The sequence below is a fragment of the Ursus maritimus genome, unplaced genomic scaffold (genome assembly GCF_017311325.1).
Source record: "Ursus maritimus isolate PB19 unplaced genomic scaffold, ASM1731132v1 scaffold_1, whole genome shotgun sequence".
Lineage (NCBI taxonomy): Eukaryota > Metazoa > Chordata > Mammalia > Carnivora > Ursidae > Ursus > Ursus maritimus.
This window is the reverse complement of record NW_024423343.1, coordinates 69,460,682-69,470,147: the sequence shown is the minus strand read 5'-3', so window position 1 is coordinate 69,470,147 and position 9,466 is coordinate 69,460,682. Positions and strand designations below refer to the sequence as shown.

At 33.4% G+C, this 9,466-nt stretch overlaps 1 protein-coding gene across 1 annotated transcript in view; it reads right to left on the bottom strand.

Moving 5' to 3' along the window:
• BAZ2B (bromodomain adjacent to zinc finger domain 2B) overlaps nt 1-9,466 on the bottom strand; it is a 404,062-nt gene that overhangs the window by 279,029 nt on the left and 115,567 nt on the right. The window lies entirely within an intron of this gene.

The window sequence follows — 9,466 nt, the reverse complement described above, 5'->3', positions numbered from 1 at the left end:
CCCCCCCCCCCCCCCCCCCCCCCCCGGGCATGCCTTGTTCCTATAGTCCCATTTAACACAGGGTACAAAAGCACTTACAAATTCTTTAAACCAATTCTTCTCCTTTTTGAATTTTGGCAGTACATCTATGAACAGTCTTTCTGGAAAGGGAAGGGAAAGAAAGCTTTCACCTAACTGGCCAAAGAATACATGTTCTCTTCCTGGACCGGCTGTTTACTGTTTACACAGCCCTTCCCTAACCCTTCAACTTCCTACTTCAAATCCCCAAGGTATGATTATAGATAAGAATTATTTTCTCTAAGCTGCTGAAAATATTAATGACAGTGCATAAGAAGTTAATGCTAAGTTACTTAGGCCACAATGGAGAAAATCTTGAGACTTTCCAAGAGGACTCAATTGTGTAACAGGGCTCCATTTCTCTTAACCCCATTTAAAAGCCTTCTTTAAAACAGTCTCCTCTTTTTGATGTTGTTACTACCCACCCCCTAACAACACTTCCTTTAGCTCTGCAGTAACCCCTCTCTTAAAATAAAGAGATTTGACCTACAACCTCTGTCTGTTACTGTTGCCTGGCAGACCCTATATCTTCCAGTATGCTACACTAACCCATAAAAGGAGAAACACATCATTTGTGACTTACAGGCTGCTCCCTGATTTTTTCAGATGCTCAAGATGGGCTTTGCTGTTTCATATGTTGTCATAATGGTTCATGTCAACAGTAATCCTTTTTCCAAGAAGTCTAGAAGTATATTTCGATAACCATGTCATCATGAAACCAGAGAAAGTATGGCTTCTCTCTAAACTCAGACGCTAGATAGCCCTCTATTTCTACTCATTTCCAACTTTAATTTATATCAAAACACATCATCATACAAGAAATAATTATGTAAAAGTTTTAAGGTTTTCTTCTGACATGTCTCTTGCAAATGAATGGTCATCACAACATTGTAAATAAGGAAAATGAAATAAATTTCATTATCTTAGTGCAGCAATAATGAAGATAGGAAAAGTTTAACCACTGAAAATTAAGACCTTATACATTTGTGAGTGATTTTTTTTGAATTTCTCCTTTTCATACTCTTTTTTTAAGTAGGCTCCACGCCCAGCATGGAGCCCAACGAGGGGCTTGAATTCATGACCCCGAGATTAAAACCTGAGCTGAGATCGAGTCAGATGCTTAACTGACTGAGCCACCCAGGGGCCCCACACTCTCTATTTTAAATGGTATTTCTATTATTAGTGAAATTCAGTACTGATGCAATTAATTAAAAATAGGGGCTATAAATTTTGTTTGTTTTTGTCCTTATGGATATTCCTATTATTGGCAGTTCAGTCAGTCTATCTTCTTTATTTATCCAAAGTAACTAAAAGAAGTAAAAATGTTTTTTGAGTCAGTCATTGAATTCCCTTGGAAAGCCACTTCTTCACCAGTAAACTGAGAAAAGAGAAACAGAGATGTCCCTCTTGCTTAATGTTCTTAGCAGGTATGACCATGCATTACATTTCAAAACAAAACAAAAACAAGAACCATTTATAAAGCATTGTAAGAGAATGAAGGAGAAAGGAGTGTTTCTGATTAATCTCACAAGAAACACAGTATTTCAGTAACTCTGATCAGAAAGGGCAGTTCTGTCAATTTTAAACTGGCCTCCAAAAACAATAAGCCTATCATTGAAATGGATGATTTGAAACTAATTAACCCACCTTCTCCAGAAAAAGCCAAGCAGTCATTCTTGAAAGCAATGGAGAAAAAGAAGGATCCTATAACATTCTTTTTCTTTTGGGAGAAGAGGTGTGGGTTGGGGTAACCTCAAAAAGGTTGCCCAACCACTCCAGGTAACTAATAGACCTAGCTTTAATTTATTTGTTCTATGAGGGCCTCATAATGCCCTTCTTTTATTGGATCCTTTCTTCCTGATCTCTAAATATTCACTTTACTCATTTTTCTTGGTCTAATTTAATGCTACCTAAACCAAAAGAGCCTTTTCTAATGATTCCAACCAGAAGTCATCTCTCCCTTATTCTGAGCTTTCACAAACTTTCAACCATAGCTCTTTAAGAATGCTGAACACTGCGTTCAGTATAAACTCGATCAATGAAGGTAACTGTTCCCTGTTTTCCCTATTATTGGTACTAGAACAATAAAAGTGTATCAAATATCAGCAATTCTCCTGTGGCTGTCATTACTGAGTCACTTCATTTTTCAAGTAATGGCTACATTTTCTACTGTTTTGTTGGGTTACTCATATTTTATTTATTTTTAAAGTTTTATTTAAGTAATCTCTACACCCCATGTGGGGCTCAAACTCATGACCCCGAGATCAAGAACCACATATTCCTCTGACTGAGCCAGCCAGATGCCATAGGGTTACTAATATTTTAAAAACTGAGTTCATTACCTCATCTTTCTTTTTATCTAAATATAATTACCTGTTGTAATGAGAACCAAAAAAAGGTAGACAAATAAAATCCGAAACCTTCATTTTTGTGACAACCTAAGAACTTCTCTTCTGATCTATCAAGAAGTGGGAGAGGAAGGGAAACAAAACTTATTTGAATTTTACTTCCTTTTATTTCCTCAGCTTATTCGGTGATAAGATTCTAAAGAGCAGGAAAATAACTGAAAGGACAACAGTCAAAAGAGAAAAGGGGCATACAATAATTCATGAAATGACTAATGTAACCTCAAATAATAGCAAATTAACTGTGTAATAAAGTTATTATCATATGCAACTCAAAACTAAAACATAACACATCGTCCTTTAATAACCTTTGAATTTATTATTTAGAAAAAAGTACAGCCCACTATCAGCTAGATTAAATTTGGCCATCTATTCTATTATATTACCAACATATCCAGCCATTTGTGAAGCCAGGAAAGAGTAAAATGCACTCTTAGGAGTGGTACTCAACCTTGAAGTACTGAAAGCTACTTCATCAGCTAGCATGGGGACAAACGCATGCATGCACGTATGAACGTAACACTATGTTTTGTAGAAGGCTCAGTATAATCACCATCCTTATAAATCACTCAGGTATCCACTTATTTTAACATACACAAATCAAGGCAGAGCTCCCTGTGATTTCTACAAGGATATCTAAAATCGCATTTAACATTTCTCCTCCCACTCTTCTCACTGAAAACTTGAGATATAGCGGTTTTCTCCTCTTCTTTCAGTCACTACTAGGCAGCACAACATGCAGGAAACTATTACAAGTGGACTAGTCTACATGTATCACTTAAATACTGTAGAGCATAGCTGCGCTTACTATTCCATAAGGGACCCAAAAAGCAGAAGTGACTCCTCGTTAGATTTCTTCTAAAAAAAAATTAAAGTAGCTTTCTGGTTTTAGCGTTAGCATTATTCTAATCATATTATAATGTCTTGTTGCTCTTCCTTTCTATCTTGTCTTACACCACTCATAAACTAAAAGTACAGTCAAGTTTCTATATATTATGTGAAATTGTTTTACAGGCTAATTAATCACAATCTATTGCTTGTGTTGTTACCTAAAATTATAGATAACTAGCAAAATTAACAACATTTTCAAATCAAAGATAATTCAGTTACTCATCTAAAGACAAAACTATAAAACATATTTCCCAAAAATTACAATGGTTGTGTAATCTAGGTTTGTTTGTTTTTGGTCAAGATGAAATATATATACGGGTAATACATTATTGACCTTCTACACTTGGTTTTTTCAAAGCTTCTTCATTTTATTCAGCATTTAGTTTAAATTAAATATTTAAAATTGAAGCTGTTCTATGTTGCAAACACAGCTAAAATGAAGAGCTTCTGTAGCAGCAGTGACCAGATTTTAAATGCAGGTAGATCAATAAAAAAAAAAAAAAATCACCAAGCACAGGCTCCATGTGTGAGTGGAATGGTTTATAATAGCTTGCAAATGACTATGTGCTTGCTGTAACCAGCTGTTCTTAAATTATGAATATGCAACCAATTCATGTTAAAGCCAAATCCCAGCACTATTTCTACAGAGAAATCCCAGTAGTTTTGCTTGTTCTACATGTTAGCTCTGTTAAGGATACAAATAGCAGTAAGCTTCCGAACAAATAGGACCAAACTATTGGCATTTCATGCACTGGGTCCATTATCACAGTGGGGGATGTCAATCATTGGTACATTCCTATAACAGCTCAAGCAATATGACAATGATCTCGTAAGAAAAAAAAAATCAAAATCTCTGCAGCATACTCAAAGTCCTTCTGACAACCTAACGCTTTCTTACTTCAGCCAATCAGAATGTCAGACCTGACCTACTAGAAGACTTGCATCAAGCCTGAAACATTTAAAAACATCAATCATAAAAACAAAGACAGGACATTGAATTATACAGTATTAACCTCCAGGGTTTGCATACAAAGACCTTAGATTTATTTATGTCCCAGTGAGTTAAGAGCTTCAGTACACCGTTCTTTACACCAAACTGACTGCCAATTTGATGAACCTCTCTGCCCTCAGCAGGAGTGCACCGTCTTTGATTAATGAGTGCATGCTTGTGGAAAAGTGTTAAGAGGAGAAAACAGTGGAAAAACACACAATTACGTCTACACATAGCTGAAGTACCAATGTAATAATTATCTTCAAACCAAATGCTCCTTTTTCCTTAAATACACACGCACACATTTGCACACACAAAATTAGTAAAGGTTCTTATCTACATATCATCTATATTATTATCTCTAACACTTCTTTTTTTGAATGAAAGGCATTCAAAAGCCAAAATACAAGTCAAATTTCATAAATTACAAAAAACTATTTATAAAGCATTAATTAAAAAAAGATAGAAACCACCCCATCTTATACAGTAAATTTTTAAATATGTGGGATAAAAACTGTATTTTTACCTCATACTCTTATAAAAACCTATTCATTTTAAAACTCTGTTTAAACTATAAATATCAAGACTATTAAATATTTTACATATCAAACTGTATTATGAATTGCACAATTCACATAACATTCAAAAACAGATTTGAAAGTCATGTAAATTTCTTATTTTTCTTTCAGCAAAGATGTCGCCAATATTTTATAATTCCATATGTAACTGTAAATTAATTACACTTACTGCCCATAATTTCAAAGTTAATAGGGTCAACAGAAAAACTTATGAATGAAACTTTAAACTTTTTATAACTCTTCTGTTTAGAATCACCAACAGTGGAAAAATTCCTACTTCAATGATGGGTTGCTGATCTGCACTACAATAAAGACCGTTTTAGCTAAGCACTGAGATTCCTTTAAAATAAAAGTTTATATTAATATACAATTTACCATAATTTAGTTTACATGAACTTCATCTGCCTTGACACAAATATTATGAGTAAATATATTTCTTAAAAATTGAATCATAGGCTAAGGTAACAGAATGATTTTCTTTTTAAAGAACTGTATGGCTATTATATAAAAAGAGTTGAGAAAGTATATTACCTGAAGGAAGTCTTAGTAATGCATGGTCTATTTAAAAGGAAAACATCTCTATAAACTTATAATTGCAGGAAATCATAATTCTGGAATCACTTAGCAGTGTATTAGAAGTGTTTACAATTTGTTTATATTGTACAGGAAGTCCTTTTAATGGAATTTAACTCAGCAAATCATATATTCTAATCACCAATTTCACATTAAGTATTTATTAAAGGCAAACTATTTTAAATATGTTATAAATTTTATGCTCTTTGAAAAATTGTTTAAATGCTTATGGTACTTAAAGATTTAAAAATTAAAAACGAGCAAATACTAAAGCTAGAAAAGATCTCCTGACATAGTAGTAAATCCTTAAATTTATTATCCTAAAGGATTTTTACACATTTTTTTAAAAAAATGTGTTTCCTCTGTTGGAATGGTCATTCTTTATTCCTCCTCTTTCATATCTCCTCTCCTATCAAATAAATAAATAAATAAATAAATAAATAAATAAATAAATAAAATAAGTAGAAAACACTTAGGTATCAATGGGATGATTTGACACCTTTCAGTACTGTAATCTGATAGGTGAAACTATCACTAAAAGTTACTAGGTATAAGAAAAGTATCATTTCAATTTTTAAAATCATCAAATGACCACGAGTCAATTATTTAATATCTTTACCTCCTTATAAAGAAAATTAAATAGAAAATTGCCCATTTCCTCAATAATTCTTTTCTCTTCTGATTACCTTCTGCAACAAAAGTTTAAAGAAATATTCAAACAAGTCAACATTTATTAAATACAGCACAATTTTTTAAAACCTTATGTTATGAAATACTTAATTTTATATAATCAAAAACTTCTTAAAATACCTAACTAGGTAATTTAATTAATGCCTCAGGATATCAAGTATTAAAAATCATTAAGATATTATTTCAAGTAGGGGTCAAAATCACACATTACTTTGTGTTAAATCACTTCTTTTGGTAGTCCTAGCTAAGACTAGGTCAGAAACTCAGAAACTACAATCTTTTTTTTTTTGAGAAATCTTTAAACCTAAAAGTAACCAAGTTAACACATTCTTTCACTAATTCAAGGAGATAAGACAGAAAACAGGAACTTTCATGCAACTGTGATATCCTACATCTTGTATAGTAACACAAAAGTAGCAACAAAGACATTAACAATTGCAGTTCAAGCTGGGAGTGACTGTTCTGTTTCAATTCAATGACACCACTAATGGCTTCTTAGCAGCTCCATGAAATCAACCAGCTGTCAAGTTGATGCATCAGAAGGAACAGTTATGCACTCCCATAAGAAAAAGCAACACATCAGGATGTTTGGCAAAACATCTGCTCCTTTACACTGCAGTTCTATAATAAACATGCAAACAAAGAAATGAGAGAAAGGGCAACAGAATTAAAATTCCAAGGTTTCCATTACAGTCTTAAACGCATTTTAAATAAATGACATAAAAATAAAAACAAATTTCTGCCAACTTGAATAATTTGTTATTTTAAATCTTGAAAAATGCTAAATATAATTACTCAGATTCTTCTAGAAAGGCAAAAGCCACATAAAAATCTTTACATTTTAAAAATTGAGAGTAAACTATATTCACCAGGAAAAATCATCATAACGTACAAAACTCAAAAAATAATACCAAAATACATCCTTCCTTCATTTAGTGAGTACTTAGTAAATTATGCCAACAGTATTCTAATAAATGCGTTTCCAAGACTGAATACTCTAAAAATATTTTAAGTAGTGTTTGAAAGAGTCAATTCTACTATAGCTCAGCAATAGTTTAACATATAAGAACAGTAAAGATACTATTCTCTGGATTTTAAAATATCTGCCTACTCCTACTTCTCTCCAAACCATTATATGAATACAATATTAAGTCCTGATAAATAACTTTCTTTTACAGCATACAATTTGATCACCTCCCCTAAAGACAGGCTTAAAATAATTTTACATTCAGCCATTCATTTCAAACATTTGTAAAATTTGACTTTTTTCTGTCTGAAACTTACAAGTGCCTCGATGTTGTCTAAATTATTGATTATGCAGCATAGTGACAATATGTACAGTGTTTACAATAGGTGTGAGACATCAAATGTACTTAACTACCATTTTCTTAAACTGCTTATCCTCTGTTGCTTGCCATTTATAATCTGCCAAATCTTCTAGTCCTTTGTTGCATGTATAATTTAAAACCATCTGTTCTATGTGCTTTTAACTATTTAAACATTTTTCACCTACCTACAATTCACATAAATGGCAGACATTCAATTCAGTCAAGTTTTCTATACAGCGTTTTACATAAAGCAAATTCCAAGATAAATAACATAGCAAATAATACCAAAGAAGACGGCTACAGAGATAAAAACATACAACTACATAAAACGTAAATTATTGTTAGACAAACCTTTTCAATGTATTCAGAATTGTTTCTATTACTTTTTTTTTTAAGTTAATTGTAGTCACTGTTATTTCCTAACCCAGAAGACAAAGAGAATGCAAATTAAATACAGACAGTTTCATGTCCTTGTTAGAAGAGAAGTAAATATGCTGACTGAAAATGACTACAGGAGACAGAATTCCACTTTCGCATTCAATTTACAGTGCCTCTTATTTATATACCAGTCAGTGTATCATTAAGTTTGGTCATGTGACCAACCTAACTTCTGTGAGATAAAAAACTATTTTAGACAAGCAAATTAAAACACTAATTTTTATTGTTTATTTTTTCATAATGCCAGACAAAGAGCTTACAGCTTGAAGTTATAAAATCTATCTTAAAATAAATTTTGCCTTTTAAATACTAACTACATTTTTGCCATTTAATATCTGCTACTAAATTTTAAAAGTATCCAGTATCTCCAGGTATTTTAATAGTTGTATCTTTCCAAAATGTAAGGAAATACGTAAAAAAAAAAATAGACTATTGAATTACAAAAGGGTATCTAGGTAATCTAAAATAAGTAAAATATCAACCAAACTGATTAAAGAAAAATCCACAGCAGAGTGGAGTAAACGAAAAAGGAATATACTCATTAAAAATAACATTTGAAACCTTTAAAGAAAAAACACGTAGACAAAAAGCTAGGTGAATACCAATGACACTATAAAGTTTATACCATCTTTTTGCACATAATTTTCCACCTGTTACCAAAACGTAAAATGTGTAGACTCTGAGGATTCATTTTGAGAGCAGGACCCCAAAATAAGCAACACAACTGATCTTTAACCAGTAAGTTACACGGTCCTTTAAAACCGGGAAAAAAATTAGATGAAAAATTTACTCTTGGGAAAATTTCTCGATAAAGTTTACATGACGTCACTGGGCCCCCTGAACATTCCCTAAACTTTGAGTCTTATCCAGACACACTTTTTGCCTTTCTAAGGCTTCTTTCCCTTTCTCAAAAATAAAAAAAGGGAGACTTGGGAATAAAAATTGCCCAAGATGGCGAAACGCTTGTTGTTTAGAGGGCAGGGGAAAAAAAAAAAATGGAGGATATTGTAATATACACAAAGGGATAAATTTCAACAACTCGGCCAAGGACTGCAGCTGCTTCTCTCTTTATAAGGAAGCAACACACAAAAGATAAATACAGAGGGAGCGAAAAGAAGAGAAAATCTCCCAAACAGCAGGACCAGCTCTTACTCTCCAAACACTTCCTTCCTTTCCCAAGTCCCAATTCTGGGGTTCATGGAACTACTTTAACAGGAGGAAAGCCGCGAAAGAGAAAGGGGGGAGGGGAACGACAAGAAGATTAAAAGAGCGAAGAAGAGTTGAGGGCTGGCGGTTGTTCCCGGGGAAGAACTGCTCGGAGACAGACATTACTGTAGGAAAAGCTATGCTCCTCTAACCCTCTGTGTACAGGCACAGATCTTCCCAAGTATCCAGATCTTTTCCCGGCTCCACCTGCCCCCATTACAACACCCCCCACCCCAGCCCATTTTCTGTAAACTCTGGAGCTCCAAGCTACACAGAGCAAGAGGCCCGGACGTGGGGGGGGGGGGGGGG